Source organism: Eutrema salsugineum, unplaced genomic scaffold (assembly GCF_000478725.1).
Source record: "Eutrema salsugineum unplaced genomic scaffold, Eutsalg1_0 scaffold_17, whole genome shotgun sequence".
Taxonomy (NCBI): Eukaryota; Viridiplantae; Streptophyta; class Magnoliopsida; order Brassicales; family Brassicaceae; genus Eutrema; species Eutrema salsugineum.
This window is the reverse complement of record NW_006256852.1, coordinates 1,293,741-1,310,935: the sequence shown is the minus strand read 5'-3', so window position 1 is coordinate 1,310,935 and position 17,195 is coordinate 1,293,741. Positions and strand designations below refer to the sequence as shown.

At 39.3% G+C, this 17,195-nt stretch overlaps 1 non-coding gene across 1 annotated transcript; it reads left to right on the top strand.

The window, feature by feature from the left end:
* Window positions 1-14,144: 14,144 nt before the first annotated feature.
* LOC112087629 lies at window positions 14,145-14,252 on the top strand. The gene has a single exon (XR_002900177.1). It is a non-coding gene; the product is annotated as a small nucleolar RNA R71 (small nucleolar RNA).
* Window positions 14,253-17,195: the final 2,943 nt, after the last annotated feature.

Sequence of the window (17,195 nt, the reverse complement as noted above, 5' to 3'; positions counted from 1 at the left end):
TGATTTTGTCATTATTCCCTGAAAAGGTATTTGACTTTTGAAAACACTTTTTGAAACTCAAAAGACTTTTGAAAAGTTTTAAGAAAACCGAAAAAAAAAAAAATTTTAAAGAAAAATGCAAAATGCAAGCGCTCATGCAAGAAAAGGTGGTCAGACTTAAATCACACTGCCCCCAGTGTGAAATAAATCAGGGAAGGATTAGAAATAGAGTATGTGAAAATTTTAAAAGATGAAGGAAAAAAAACTTATCTGGTGTTGGTGATGGATTGTGAGGTGGTTGTAAAGGTGGTAGGATGTTGAACGGTGGATGATGGTTGATATGGAGTGGTGCTTGATCAAATTTGGATTGATTTGAATCAAGGTAGAGGTGGAAGTGGCCAAGGGTGGCCGGATTGATGCTAGCCGGAGGCCAAGGTGTCGCGGCCGCGGTGGGACACTTGCTGGCCGCGGTCAGCTCCCTTTTCTTCTCTTTTTTTTAGATGCATACTAAGGCATGTAATAGATAAAAATAAAACTTCAATAGAAAAAGAAAGTTAAACTGAAACAAATAAGTACCTAAATGGGTTGCCTCCCATCAAGCGCTTTGGTGTCCTTAGCTAGATTTTGCAAAGAAAAAGACTTAGTTCAAATAAAATCTTGTCCTAAGACAAGTCCATTTAAAAATCCTCCTGTTCTATCTTGCAGGTTCTTCATCACTCCAGAGTTCTTCTGTTTCAAATGTCTAGGCTTTATGCTTTCCTCTTTTGCTCTTAAGTGGTGTAGCTTCATAAAAGTTGTCCTTGTCGATATTTGCAAAAGAAACTATCCGGCTGGGCCAATCCATGATAGCTCCAGCAGTTGCTAAGAAGGGCCATCGAAGGATAACTGAATATGAGTCATCTTTGGTCTTCACTATGTATAGATCGACAGGTGCTATGCAATCTCCAATCTTTAGAGGAATGTCTCAGGCTATCCCTCTTGCGATTACACTTGAATCATCTGCTAAGCTAATCTTTTTCTTGGGACTTGAAATGTGCTTAATGCCAAGTCTCAAAGCAGTAGCTTTGGACTTTATGTTAATGCAAGCTCCAGAATCACAAAGAATATTGAGGAATCTTTCACGTCTAATGTCACAAGAGATAAGAAATTGACATTTGTCTTGAACTTTGTGCAGAGTTTGAACTGGTCTACTTTCTTGGGTGTGTGTGAACAAATCTTTCATCTCTTGGATAGATTCTTTGCTATCACAGAAGAAGTGTCCGATCATGTAATCTCTACATGCTTTGGCAAATGAAATTCCTTTGGGCAGAGTCTGAACTACTTGATTGAACTCTTCAAGTGCTTCTTTGCTAATCTTGTTTGTGTAATCACTGGCTTCTTGGGGGTCTTTGAGATGGATCATGTAAACAACTGCATCAGGCAATGATCTAGGAAAAAATAGATACCTGGCTCTTCTGAAATAGGTAGAGATGTTCTCCTTAGTCTCCTTGATGTATCTGAAGAAAACTTGAAGGCAGCCTTGCTTCCAGATGTCATTGAATCCGAGATATAGAGGAATGGACTTCAAAAATTTGTTGAATTCGATTAGTCTCTCTCTGGATATGCTCTTGGTTATTGGTTCTGAATTGTCATTAGATGAATTGTCCCTAGGGTTTAGATCTTTAACAAATAAACCATACTCTTCATCTTCTGCGAATTACTCTAGAAGCTCATCGTCACAAGTGTAAACCATGTTACAAGATGCATAAGTGTTGGATTCCTTCTTTTCTTTTGATGCTTGTGCAGTGATTGAGAAGACAGCTTGATCAAACAACCGAGAGCTGGTCACAAGGGGTCGGTCTTCAGTTGAACAGGTTGCAGAAAGAGGTTGAAAGGACTCTTAGTCTGAAAAATCAGGCTCGGCCGTGGGTGAAATGCTCTGAGCCGCGATGGAAGTGGTCCTGGCCGCAGGTGAAGTGCTCGCATCCGCGGTCAGCTTCTCCCGACTCACCATGTTTGCTTCTTCAATCTCTTCTTCTCCATTGTTGTTTTCTTGCTTTCAGTGATTGTCAGGCATGTCTTGGGTATCCAAATCATTGGTTCCAGTGTTCAGATCATACTCCTTATGATCTTTAGAAAGTTTTTCAACTTTCTCTTCTACTTCATCTAGAGCATAAACAACTCTATCCAAAGTAGCATCAAGCTCTCCCGTCTTGTTTGTGATCTTTGCCATCTCTTCATTCATCTCTAACTTGTCTCCGTCAGAGTACCATTTGCTATCTGTGAAGTCTCTCTCCAAATCTTCGATCAGGACATTACAGCCTCGTCTTTCTTTAAGTGCATGATGGAGGGTGGCTGTGTTCTTTGCCTCTCCTTCCTCAACGTCTTTAAGCCTCTGCTCTAGAATTGCATAATCCTTGAGCTTTTGCTCCTTCAGAGTCTTCATATGATCAGATAGACATTCAAGCTTCCTGTTAAAATCAATGGATGGACTCCAATTTCAAACAGAGGTTAGACTCATAAATAGCTTGTAAATCAAGAAACTCATTCAGCTTGGTGTCTAATCGATCTAGTTGGAGCCTAAATCGATCAGTCTCATTGCTCTGGTGCAGAATCTGATGAGGTAGGGGATGAGATGGTTGACGGTTCACCAGGTGTGTCAAATAGGACTCATCTCGGTGGTGCGGAGCTCGCGAGTCTCCATGGTGGTGGTTCGGATGAAGGTTCCGATCCAGGTGATTGGAATCACGCCTAAATGGTGATTCACATGCGCAGGGAGCTTCACACAGGTTGCAAGACCTTCGCTCAGGATTAGGGTTTCTTCTCGGATGATCCATGCTTCAAGGATTCTGAAACTAGGGCAAACAGAAGAAAGAATAAGCAGAAAAAAGAGAAAGTTAGGGTGTTTATGAGTTTGGTTTATTTCCTATGGTGTTTTGGCAGAAAGTCGACATATATATAGTCTTCTGCGGCTTCAACCTCCTGGGTTTAGACCTCTAGTGACTAAAATCTTCCCCAACAACAGCGCAAAAATATTGATGGGTGCGGGCCTAGGGTTGTCATTTTTTAACAAGCCCATTGGTCCTGAAGTTGTAAATTTATAAAACCCTAGTGTCTGCAAGTGCACAGATGTACGTTGTAGGACTTAGGGTATCGATCCACATGGAAGATGTCTAATCTGCAAGAAATCAAACTGGGAGAATAAGCAAAGTCATAAACTCATGGGATTTGGGATTTTTGGTTAAGATTCCTAAACTAGACCTAATATAATATTTACAGGAAATAAAATGTAATGCAAATTAATTGTTAAAAGAATATCTCAAGGATGTCGACTCAAACTACAGACTCTAAACTCATAGGTTGCGATTTAGACTTCTCCGGTTTACTGTAATCGATGTCAAAGCATTTCCAATTAGTCTCTGGGCAAATCTTCATCTATTTCTGGGATCTGTATGGAACTAGAATAGACATGTGTTTAACCAACTCTCGCCATCTTAATCAACTATTCACTCAAATCTGACAATTAACTCTCGCTCTCATGACAGAAATAAGATTCATGCATTAACTATTGAATTCGTCTGCTCACATCTTCTCTACAGGTAGCTCTCGACTCCTGTAGTGACTATATTCTTCTGAAACTAGGTATGGATGATCTTATACAGCACTCTCATGGCTCTGATCGATCCTATGCTCAGAGAATAGGTCATGAATCTACTCTCATGCAATATGAACAACTTAAAATGAGATCCATAATATGGTATAGAAACTTAGAAATCCTAATTGAACATGTATACCTATCGATGATTCTTCAACAACTTGACTCTCTAGGACAGATCTACATGATGCAAAGAATGATAAAAGACATGAAAGAATGCAAAAGATGAAACAGAAAAATTAATTAGATAGAAAGGAGAAAGAACAATAGATCTAGGGAAGAATTCCCTTCTTCATCGCCTAACCCTAGAAAAACAAAGTTTGGTGGCTCAAAATCTCATTACAGGAGTACACACCTGTTTAGGGCTGCTAAGAAATGTATTTATAGGTCCTAAGGTCTTTCAGGTCTCATTTAGGGCTTCTCTGAAGAGGAATGGCGAAATGAGCCTTGATCTTGGGCCTTGTGGCTCGGAAATGGTCCACCGGGGGTGAAATTCTTCCGGGGCAGGCAAAATACATATTTCCCGCGGGTGAGAGACTTACGGGACTGGTGAATTTTGTCAACTTGTTCTCCATGTATCTTTTGATTGCACTGTTGGATCTTCCTGATGTAAAGTGCTATGGAAAGCTGATTGTCTCCTCTTGAATGTCTTGAATGTCTCCAAATTTGAGCTGGATCAGATGGTGAGAAATTCTTCATTTGAGGCTGAACTTCTGATGGTCTGACTCTTAGCTAAAAATGTGGATTTCTTCTGTTTTACCATATTTTTCCTTAAGTTTTCTGAAAAGAACCTTGAAACTACAAATATAGAGAAATCATAGTAAAAGTTCATAAAACTGATCAAAACCTTTGAAAAAGCATTTGAAATCAATGGTGAAAATAGGTAAAAATATGGCGTTATCACTACGTCTATTCCTTTCCCTCCAAATGTGATAGATAGTAGCTTGGTACACATACCTTAGTAGAAAAGATTTATTCTCCCATTGCCTAATCCTTCAAGAAGAGAGACAATACCATTTCAAGTGTTGGTGTAGTCTGCAGCTAGAAAGTTTTGAGTGAGGTTTTGCCAGATTGCAGCTGAATAATTGCACATGAAAAACAGATGGACCCGTGATTTATCAGGATCACCACAGAGAATGCAGTCACTTCTTGCTCCCATAATCCACTGCCTCATTCTATCGCCGGTGGAGAGTCTGTTTAGCATTAGCCATGTGAAGAGAGCGTACTTAGGTGTTGCTGATACAGATGAGGTGTGCGGAAACAAGTTTTACCCTTAATAAAAACAAATGAAAGCTGCAAGTGCACAGCTAATCACTTGTAGTACTTAGGGATCGAATCCACAGGGATTTGTCAGCCTAGTATTTTTCTATGGTTTCTAAATTTATATCTAGACTGAATCGGGTTTAAAGGGTTTTGGTGTTCGTTACGGTTTAAATTAAAACTAAAGAAAGCAAATAAATCTATCCTAGAAAGCAAGTAGAGAATCGAATGAAAGCACAATGAAACAAGCAGGAGTTCGAACTAAAGCAAGTAAAATGCAGATCTAAAAGAAACAAATGTAAATCAATTAGGTTGTAAACAATGAATAAAAATGCTGGACTTTCGGGAACTTTACAGGGATCATTATCGGTTTCAAAACTAGGGATCTTAGATTGGGATTGACGGATATCAAAATATTAGGGTTCTAGAGCTAGAGTACGGCGGTATGACTACATCACCGTCGCGATCATAACCAACTGTTTCTCGCAACCCTGACCATTAAGTTTCCACTCTGCCCCTGGAAGGGAGAAGACGCAGGAGCTTGTACAGGACCTGTCAGTACTCCCGACTTCGCTGTAGGTAGGTTTTCACTCCTACGGAAAAATCGCTTGTTTCATTCTAGGTCGGACACTTAATGAAAACTTTCGCAACACTAACTATCTAGATCAGAGACGAGGTGATCAATCATGCATACATGCATTAAGACTAAAAATAAACAGAGAACATAGTAAAAATCCCAGATCTAAAAACCTAGATGTCTTATTCGATTATAAGAGCCCCTTTTGGGAACCCTATACCCAACTCGGGATCAGCCATGGCTGAGGTCGAAATCATCATTGGTTTTAATAAAAGCAATCAAAAACAGTAAAGAAAAGAGATGAAAGAAAGCTTCTCTATTGATGAACTCAAAGTTGGAGAATCCTCTCTAAAAATTGCATAAAACGGCTGGGAAAAAGGGTTTCTGTAAAAGAATGAAAGGTTATATCTAAAAACGACCTAAATGAAAAGTATTTATAGTCTTCAATACTCCAAGGTCTCTAGGATTCCGGAATTGAGGTTGGAAAATGAATTAGGCTTCAGAAATTGGTCTTCTTAAGTCGGAGATGTATGGCCGTGGTCGCGTGAAGCGTGACCATGGGGAATGGGGGCTTGGCGGCGGTCGCGTGGCTCTGGCTGTGGTGAATGGGCAGTTGGCCGTGGTTGCATGAAGTGTGACCATGGGGAATGGGGGCTTGGCCGCGGTCGTGTGGCTCTGTCTGTGATGAATGGGCTGTTGGCCGCGATCGCGTGGCTTGCCGGCCGTCTTCAAAGTCTCCGGGGCAAATGAAATATCTTGAGATCCAACCGTTGAAATGTATCCAAACCAAGTGCTTTTGAAAGCTGGTTGAGTCTTCTGTTAATTGTCCAATTTTGGGGGTGATCAGACGGTGAGAAGGTCTCTCCATGAGAGTTATAACGGTCTGAATTTATCCAAAAGAATCTTTTTGTTCTAATTTGCACTTCTTTCTCCCAGATTACCTGAAAAATCTTTTAAAATATGAAACATATAAATCTTTTAAAAACCTTTGAAAATGGAGTAAAAACACCTGCAAAATATATTAAAATGATCCATAAAAAAGGTAAAAACTGGTGTTATCAACTCCTCCAGACTTAGACTTTTGTTTGTCCTCAAACAAAACAAAGATCAAATCTCAATGAGAGGTTTGAAAACGCATGAACTAACAAAATCTCAGAGACCATGCTTCTAGACTAATATCAATCATTATGCATCAATCTGGGATAGCCTAGAAAATTCTCACTAAAAATACGAGTATAACTAGTCCGTTAATCCGTCATGCAAAAATCTATGCACTTAGATTTAGCTTCCAGTCAACTAGCTCTTAACATTCATTAAAAAATTTGGTGGTTCTCATCAAAGAAAGTACGATCAAGGCGATCTAAACTAGGTATCAAAAGGGGTTCTTCTAGGGGTGAGGTTTAAAGTGTTTCTAGGTTACCTAAACAAGGCGATCTAAACTGTAGATTTGAGAGATGCAAAATACTATGAAAAACTGCAAGAGAGAGTGAACATGTTGATATCTACAGTTTCCAGTCACTTTCTTCTTACCATAAATCTCTGGTCTTCTTCCTCAGGTTCTCTCGTAACTCCCTCAGACTTATATTTTTGTCTAGCTTACAAAATCACAGCTCCATAGATGAATAATGGTTGCCTTTGTTTCAAATAATTTCGACAATCTAAGACTCATTAGGCTTTTGTTTCAAATAATTCCGGTGGCTCTACCCGCGGGAAAACAGGTGTTGGCCGCGGTCCCGGCTCATGCTCTCTTCCGGAACTGCATTTTCTGTCATTCTTGCATCGGGAGTATCTGAAGATCTAACCGTTGGATTGTCTCCAAACCAAGTGAATTAGAAATCTGGTTGGATCCTCTATATTGTCTCAAAATTTGGGGGTGATCAGACGGTGAGAAGGTCTTCATCGCTTATCATACTTCTGACGGTCTGCATTTATCCAAAATTGCTCATTTGTTCCAAATTGCATATCTTTTGCCCAAGTTTCCTGTAAAGTCTTTTGAAACTCTAAAACATTGAAAACACTTTAAAAACCTTTGAAAGCAGAGTTAAAACATCTGCATAAGATACAATTATGATCCATAAAAGTGGTCAAAATACGGTGTTATCAACTCCCCCAGACTTACCTTTTTGTTTGTCCTCAAACAAACTTAAGTCAGGAAAGAATTTTAAAAATCGCAGGAACTAAACAATATCTCAGTGACCGTCCTTCTAAACCAAAACTTTTCGTGAAACATCTATTTGGATCTAGTCTAGAAAATTCTCACCAAAATACAAGCAAACTAGTCCGTTAATCCGTCATGCGAAAATCTACAAACTTAGATCTAACTTCCAGTCAACTAGCTCTCTACATTCATTAAGTATAGTAGTGAATTCTCATCAAAGACATTATTCAGGGTAGACGGCGTTTGGCATTAAGGCTATTTAAGTGGTGGAGCTTAGGTGTTTATGGTTACCTGAAGAATATGGAGGATGCAAGATATTATGCAAAACCGCAAGAGAGAGAAGGACATGTTGATGACCGCAGATTTTCAGTCACTTCTCCTTTGCCAAATGTTGCTGCATAAGCTTCCTCCTTTGTTGTAAACAGCTGTTCCCCCAGACTTAGATCTTTTCCGGGAATCATAAAGATGATCTCCAAATCTCCATATAATCGAATCAAGTTTGCCTTAAGGATAAAATTCGATTTTCCTAAACTCTCTAAGGTTTTAATTTCCTCTCCCTTCGTATTTTTTTTTTTTTTAAAGAGGAAATAACCTTTTATAAAGAGAGAGTGTAAGGGACGAAATTGTACCAAGATTTTGAAGTTTTTCCAAGGCAAACTGAATTATCTCCTTTTGTTGAATCATTCCAATGAAATCGCAGGCCTTCGTCTTCGGTGACTGAAAACTGCGTTGATCCTCTTTCTCTCCGACGTTTTTGCACATATCTCCATATAGGACAATGAAAAACAAGAATGTATGTGGTTTGAAAGAGGTTAGGTTCGGTGGGGAACTAGCTAAAAATGAACTAGCCATTCAGGATCAACAAAGAGTGGTAAAAGGTAAAGGAGTCCTGAATGTATGATTCGTTTCCCTGATCTAATGCTTCAATGAGAAAATTAAGTCAAAATTAAGTCCAGATAAAATGAGCTAGTATATCCTGTCAGAAAGAATCTCCATGAATAGAAGTCCTCTGGTGAGATTTCGTAATGCAAGTATTCTAGCTACCGCCTAGTCTAGGCCTAGATCACAAAAAGAGCAAAAAAACGAAGAAATAGCGTAGAAGCACACTGGTCTAATTCATCATAGTATTTTTTATTGTGTTCCTGGTTTGAAAACTTTTTTTTGAAAAACATTTTGAAAACGATTTTGAAAATTTTTATGAAAAACATTTTGAAAAACTTTTTAAAAAAATTTATGTGTCCAAAACAAACTCAAAACAAATCAAATTTCATTAGTAACGGATGAACATCCTCCCCCAGACTTATTTCACACTGTCCTCAGTGTGATAAATCTTGGAAAGAATGGTAAAGAAAATAGAAAAGTTGAAATGTTTAAGAGTACTTATCGTACTGGAGAGTGCTGCTCGTCTTTTGTGTTTGTTCTTCCTTATTGAAAACCTGAATTTAAATAAAACAGAAGCGAAGCAATAAAAATAGAAAATAAAGGTCAAAGGGAAATAGATAAAATACCAAGTGGGTTGCCTCCCACTAAGCGCTTGTTTCAAGTCGTTAGCTTGACATTGTTGCTCGATTAGACTTAACCGGAGTCGTGACACTCTTTGGTCTCATCATTGGCCGATGATGGATCAATCAAAAACATCACTTCTCTTTCGTCTTCGGTTTCTTCAGCCAGGTTTGGCTTTACACGCTGTCCATTCACTGTGAATGAGTTTCCGGTTCTGTCCCACAGGACTATGGCTCCGTATGGCTTGACTTCCTTTATCGTGAAGGGTCCTGACCATCTTGAACGTAATTTTCCTGGAAAAAGCTTAAGACGAGAATTGAAAAGAAGTACCTTATCGTTATGAGCAAAAGTTCTATGAATAATCTTCTTATCATGATATGCTTTAGTCTTCTCCTTGTAGATCTTCGAGTTTTCGTAAGCATTGTGTCGGATTTCTTCTAACTCATGAAGTTGAAGTAGTCTTCTTTCTCCAGCTGTTTTCAGGTTCATGTTCATCTCCTTGATAGCCCATTGCGCCTTATACTCGAGTTCTACTGGAAGGTGACATGCTTTTCCGTAAACTAGATTGAATGGTGTTGTTCCTAACGGTGTCTTGAATGCTGTTCGATATGCCCATAATGCATCGTCAAGCTTGGTAGACCAATCCTTGCGATGAACTGCAGTTGTTTTCTGCAAAATCGACTTGATTTCTCTGTTTGAGATCTCTACTTGACCGCTGGTTTGGGGATGGTATGGAGAAGCAACTTTATGTGTAACTCCATTCTTTCTAAGAAGATTTTCGAAAACTCTGTTGATGAAGTGCGATCCTCCGTCGCTTATCACAATTCTAGGAACTCCAAAACGCGGGAATATAACAGATTTAAACAGCTTCATGACAACTTTCGCATCATTGGTGGGACTAGCGACTGCTTCAACCCACTTAGAGACGTAGTCTACTACTACTAAGATGTATTGATTTCCAAAAGAAGTAGGAAAGGGTCCCATAAAATCTATTCCCCAGACATCGAAAATTTTGACTTCGAGAATAAAATTTTGAGGCATCTCATTCATTTTGCTTATGTTGCCCATCCTTTGGCATTTATCACATCGCGATATATAAGCTTGAGTATCTTTGAACAAAGTAGGCCACCAGAAACCTGCTTGTAAGATCTTTGAAGCCGTTTTAAAAGTTGCAAAGTGTCCTGCGTAAGACGAGCTATGGCATCCGAATAAAATTCCTTCCATCTCTTCTTTTGCTACGCATCTTCGGAATAACCCATCAGCACATCTCTTATAGAGATAAGGTTCATCCCAAAAAGAATGTCTTACGTCTTTCAGAAACTTTTTCTTCCTATAACCAAAGAATTGTGGTGGTTCTACATCAGCTGCTAGGTAATTTGCTATGTGCCTAAACCATGGGGTGTTGAAAGCATCTGCTCGTCGCATTAGTGGACGTGGTGGTGCGGCATTGGAATTGGTGGGGGTAGTATCTATTGCATAGATTTTTTCTTCTGGCAAACTGTCATTTAGAGGCAATCTTTCTTCAACTCGAATTCGTGAAAGATGGTCTGCAACTCCATTATCTGCTCCTTTCCGATCTCGAATTTCGATATCGAATTCTTGCAGTAGGAGGATCCATCTTATCAACCGAGGTTTAGCGTCTTTCTTAGACATTAAATACTTGATTGCAGCATGATCAGTATGAACTATGACCTTAGATCCTACGAGATAAGAACGGAATTTCTCAAATGCAAATACGACATCTAGAAGTTCTTTCTCTGTTGTAGCATAATTGCATTGAGCTTCATCAAGAGTTCTGCTTGCGTAGTAGATTACTTGCAGTTTCTTATCTTTTCGTTGGCCAAGCACTGCTCCGACTGCATAGTCACTTGCATCGCACATGATTTCGAATGGGAGTTCCCAATCAGGTGCTTGCACGTCAGGAGCGGAAACAAGGGCTTCTTTGATCTTATGAAACGCGGCTAAGCACTCATCATCGAACTCGAAGTTCGTTTCCTTGCAAAGCAAACGCGTGAGAGGTCTAGCTATTTGAGAAAAATCTTTAATGAATCGCCTATAGAATCCTGCGTGTCCTAAGAAACTACAAATTCCTTTTACGTTTGTGGGAGGTTGTAGGCTGGTCATGACTTCGATTTTAGCTTTGTCAACTTCAATACCTTTTCCGGAAATTCTGTGCCCAAGCACGATTCCGTCTCGTACCATGAAGTGACATTTTTCCCAATTTAATACTAAGTGCTTATCTTCACATCTTTGCAGAACTTTACCAAGGTTGCCTAAGCATTTTTCAAAAGAAGATCCATAGACAGAGAAATCGTCCATGAACACTTCCATGAAATCCTCAATAAAGTCTGTGAAGATCGACATCATGCACCGCTGGAAGGTAGCAGGTGCATTACACAATCCAAAAAGCATACGTCGGTAAGCGAACGTGCCATATGGACAAGTGAATGTCGTTTTTTCTTGATCCTCCGGTCGAATAGGAATTTGGAAAAATACGGAGTATCCATCAAGGAAGCAATAGTAGGGGTGATTAGCTAATCTTTCTAGCATTTGATCTATGAAGGGAAGTGGAAAATGATCTTTCCTAGTTGCTGCGTTCAGTTTCCGGTAATCGATGCACATACGATGTCCAGTTACTGTTCTTGTAGCGATCATTTCATCTTTATCATTTTTAATGACAGTGACTCCTCCTTTCTTTGGAACAACATGAACTGGGCTAACCCAAGTGCTATCTGAGATAGGAAAGATTATTCCAGCTTCTAAAAGCTTCATAATCTCCTTCTTGACAACATCCATGAAATTAGGGTTCAGTCTCCTTTGACTTTCGATTGAGTTTTTAGCATTATCCTCTAGATTTATCTTGTGCATACAAAGATCTGGAGAGATTCCAGGTATGTCATCAAGTGAATATCCTAAGGCTTTTCTATGCTTTCTCAGCTCAGTCAACAGCATTGTGGTTTCTTCTTCCGTCAAATCAGAGTTTATTTTGACAGGATAAGTAGAATTTGGTCCAAGAAAAGCATACTTAAGTCCGACGGGAAGAGGTTTAAGCTCGACTTTAGGGACTTTAAGCTCGCTCCAAGGATCATTAATTGCTGCAGCAGTGTCTTTAGGAGGTGTAGGAAGGTTTGTTTGGTCCTTAAGATCTAGATAGTGTAGAGGTTTCCTATAAGTTTTGGATTTATCAAGCATACGTGTGCACTCACTTGAAATTTCTTCAAGGAAATTGCGTTCATCTTTTGCGGGTGAAAGCGTGACACTTAAAGGGTCGTCTAGAAGCAGATCTTCATAGACTTCCTCAATAATTCCGTCTAACTCATCAACCCAACAAATTTTGCCATCTAAAGTTGGTTTATCAAAACTTTTGTTCATGTCAAACTGCATAACTAGGCCGGCCAGATGAAGGTCAATTTTTCCTTCAGGAACATTGATTATGGCTCCGGCTGTAGATAGGAATGGTCGTCCAAGAATAATTGGATCCTTAGGTTCTCTTTCTAGTTCTAGAACTATGAAATCGGTGGGGATGGAACATTTTTCGATTTCTACAGGAACATCTACTAGGATACCTACTGGTTGTCTAACAGAACGATAAGCTAATACTAAAGAAATTTTAGTGGGCTTGAAAGTGTGATGTCCTAAACGTTTTGCTACTGAAAGAGGCATCATGTTAATGCTAGATCCTAAATCACAGAGAGCACGCTCAAAAGCTACATCATTGATGGTGCATGAAAGTACGAAGCTTCTAGGATCGTTTTTCTTTTCAGGGATTCGGCTTTGCAAGATAGAACTACATTCATGGGTTATCATCATAACGCCTTCTTCAAAAGTTAAAGAATTTGTTAGAATACCCTTCATGTATTTTCTTAAAGTAGGAATCATAGCACAAGCTTCTACAAAAGGTAATCTCACATTTAACTGATCGATTAGCTCTTTAAGCTTAGCTTTTTTTTTCTTTCTTAGGGGCTCTTAAGGCTCTAGGATATGGAGGTTTAGGTTTATAGACACGAGTTGGTGGAGGAGGAATTGGGTCTTCTCCAAGGATTTCCCGAGATGAATCTTTTGTTACTTCTTCTCCATCCTTTTCTCCTACCATTTCTTTTTCAACATCTTCATTCGTGATTCTTTCTTTTTCTTTCTCCTTTTCCTTACCCTTTTCCTCAGGATCTTTAGGAAATTCAGGCTCTTTGTAAGCTAATACACTCCTAAGTGTGATAGCTTTCACATGATCGGAGGGATCTGCTTCACTTGAGCTTTCGAAAGAATTTTCACTTGGCTCCTCTTCAGAATTTTCTAAGTTTTTAGAATTAGTTTTGACCATTATGCTAAGGAGGGTGGATAATCTTTCATCGAAATCCTTCTGCATCTCTTTTAGTTCAGATCTAAGATCACTAATCTCTTTAGACTTAGATTTTTCAAGCTCTAGAATCTTTTTGTTTAGGTTTTCAGCTTCAAAAGAGGGAAAACTAGGGTATGAAACAGGATTAGATTGAATACCTAAGATTTGTTCGGGAGGTGGTGTCCAGGAAGATTCGGAAGACGGTTTCCCGCGGTCAGGTTGCTCGCGACCGCGGTGAAACATGTCTTGGCCGCGGTCAGAACAGCCACGACCGCGGTGAAACCTTGCTTGGCCGCGGTCCGGATGAATGGACCCGCGGTGGTCAGAAACGAATGGAAAATCTTGAATTTGATAGACTTCTGTAGTGTTAACCATCCCTTGATCATAAGAATCCATTGGGTTGTCTCAACCATCAAAGTTACACGTATTGTGTACCTTATTTGGTTGTTGCAATCCAAGATGACTCATTATGTGACGGAGACATTTTATAACTTCCGAAATTTCTTCTTTCTTCTCAGGAAGTGCAGAATTACCAAAGGTTACTTGGTTTCGGATGCTGTTTCCTAAATTTTTAATGAAAACGTGAGCATCTTCTACAGATTTAGTTGTGAAATCTCCATTACTTGCTATATCAAAAGAGTGTCGCAACTCTGGAGTTATACCGCGATAGAAGATACCTAGCAGGTATTCCTCGGCATATCCATGGTGTGGACAATCTCTTTGCTATTCCCTAAACCTTTCCCAAGTATCTAAAAGATCTTCATCTTCTTTTTGTTTAAAACTTCTTATCTTCTTTCTTAAGAGATTTGAACGATTTCTAGTGTAAAAACGATTTAGGAAAGCAGTTCTACACGCTGCCCACGTTTTTAGTGAAGCAGGTGGCAAAGATTTTAGTCATTTTCTGGCCTTATCTCTAAGAGAGAATGGGAAAAGACTACACTTGTGGTAATCCCCATTTGCTGTAATGGTTACACATAATTCTTCGAACGTCTCGATATGATCTATCGGGATTTCGAATGAATAACCAGAGAATTGATTTTGTTGAACTAAATAGATATGGGGTACCTTAATTTCGGTTTTGCCATCCTCAGGTAAGGCTGGTTGAATAGCTCTTTGATCTCCCATGAACTTTTCGAGTGAATCGAAACTTCCAATCAGTTCATCATCATCTTCACGTTTTGTCGATCCGATTAGCTCATTGTCATCATAAATCGGTTCTTCAAACTCATCATCAGTCAGGTCATCATCGCTTGGATCACCATCCACATGATTTGGTGGATCACCAAGAGTTCCGGGAACATGTTCTCGGTCTCTCATCGCAGAGAAACCTGAAAAATTCAAAAGAAAAAGTAAAAGTAAACAAGTGTTCTAATGGATTTAAGCTGGATTTCGCAACGAAACAAATCAAAGTCCCCGGCAGCGGCGCCAAAAACTTGATGAGCGATTTGTAAACGGGGTTTGTTGTTTTCGTTTTACTAAGCTTCATGTTTTAAATTTATAACCCTTAAATGTATGCAAGTGCACAGATGTGCGTTGTAGTACTTAGGGTATCGATCCACAGAGATTTAGTTGTTTCAGTACGAATTCACTGCAACGCTTAAATCAGATTAGAATTAAAAGGGTTTTGGTTTTGGGTTTTTGGTTGTCACTAAATTTAAACTAGAAAGCTAAGCAAGTAAAAGCAATTAAAAGAAAACAAAAGCAAGTAAAAATCGATTATGAATGAAAGCAAGTAACAAGCGAATAAGCAGAATGGAAATCTAAGGTTGTAACCAATTAAAGACAAAGGTTGGGGCTCAAGGGTAATTCGCAGGGGTTCATGGACTAAGCTATGTCGATTTTAAACAAGTGATAAAGGTAATCAACTATGTATGTTCTAAAACTCGAGGCACGGAAGTATGAATAGCCTACTTTTGCAGCACTAAACAACTATCTCTCGCAACCCTGATCAGTAGGTTTCCACTCTGATCCTGGAAGGGAGAAGATGCAATAGCAGAACAAGACTCATCAACATTCACAACTCAACTACAGGTAGGTTTCCACTCCTATAGAAGAATTGCTCGTTTCACCCTAGTTCAGACAATCAATGAAAGCTTTCGCAACATATCATATCAGATCGGCTTCTAAGTGGCCAGCAAAGAATCACGCAATAAGATTAAAGGCAAACGAAGAACATCTAGAAGATTATAAATCCTAAATCTATCAATTCATAAGCAAGGACACATGAAATTCCCTTTGAAAAATCCCTTTAAACCCAATGGATAACTACTCAAACATATTGTAACAAAGCATCATAAACAAAATTGAAGGTGCAGGAAATTAAAGAGAAGAAGGAAGAAGAACGAAGAACGGAGAAGCAGATGGAGGGGCGATGTCTTCCTCCAGCGGCGGCTCCTCCTTCAAGCGGAGGCCTCTCTAGGGTTTGTGAGGCACCCACACGAAATCTCTTTCTCTTTCTATCTTATGTCGTCTCTCCCCCCTTTAGGAATGACCTAAAGGGGGTATTTATAGCTTCTGGGGTTGTTCTGGACACTTAGGGCTTCAAAAATAACGAAAGGAATTGATCTGTGCTTTAATTAAATCGTCAGGAAATTGAACGACCAAGTTCCGCGGTCGCGGTGGCTCTACCCGCGGGAAAACAGGTGTTGGCCGCGGTCCCGGCCATGCTCTCTTTCGGAACTGCATTTTCTGTCATTTTGCATCGGGAGTATCTGAAGATCTAACCGTTGGATTGTCTCCAAACCAAGTGCATTAGAACGCTGGTTGGATCCTCTATGTTGTCTCAGATTTTGGGGGTGATCAGACGGTGATAAGGTCTTCATCGCTTGTCATACTTCTGACGGTCTGCATTTATCTAAAATTGCTCATTTGTTCCAAATTTCATATTTTTTGCCCAAGTTTCCTGTAAAGTCTTTTGAAACTCTAAAACATTGAAAACACTTTAAAAACCTTTGAAAACAGAGTTAAAACACTTGCATAAGATACAATTATGATCCATAAAAGTGGTCAAAATACGGTGTTATCAGTCATTCCTCTTCTCTCCGACATTTTTTCACATATCTGTTGATACAAACTAAAGAGAGAATGCATGAAGTTCGAAAATAAAAGTTTGGGTTTAGGGTATGCTACCAGCTAAAGATGAACTGGCCACCTAGGACAACAAAGAGTGGCAAAATAGGTGAAAAGAATGTCCTAGATGTATATCTTGATGCCTGCCAATAATCAATGATGAGAAATTTAAATATCAATATAAGGTCAAATAAAACGAGCTAGTATATCCTGTCAGAAAGAATCTCCATGAATAGAAGTCCTCTGGTGGGAGTTCGTAGTGCAAGTACTTTAGCTACCGCCTAGTCTAGTGCTAACCACAAATGAGCTATCGTGCGTTGTGTAAAAGCATGCGGGTCTAAATCATCATAGTTTTGTGTCAAACATTCCTGGAAAATACTAAAAGTCGCATACGTTACATCTAAAGATTTAAAAAGTACATAAAAATAAAAAATAAAGCAAGTAAACGATTAGTACAGATAGACATCCTCCTCCAAACTTAAATCACACTGTCCCCAGTGTAAAAAAGTTGGTGAAAAGATGGTAAAGAAAAGCAAGATAGTCTAAAAATAAAAGAATAGAAAATGATGATAGAACCGTGGGGGTGCTGAAATGACAATGAAGTGCTGATCAATCAATCTTTCTCTGGTGCTGCTCCAGCATGAAGGTGACGACGCGCTCAAAACGTTGTCCATGTCTC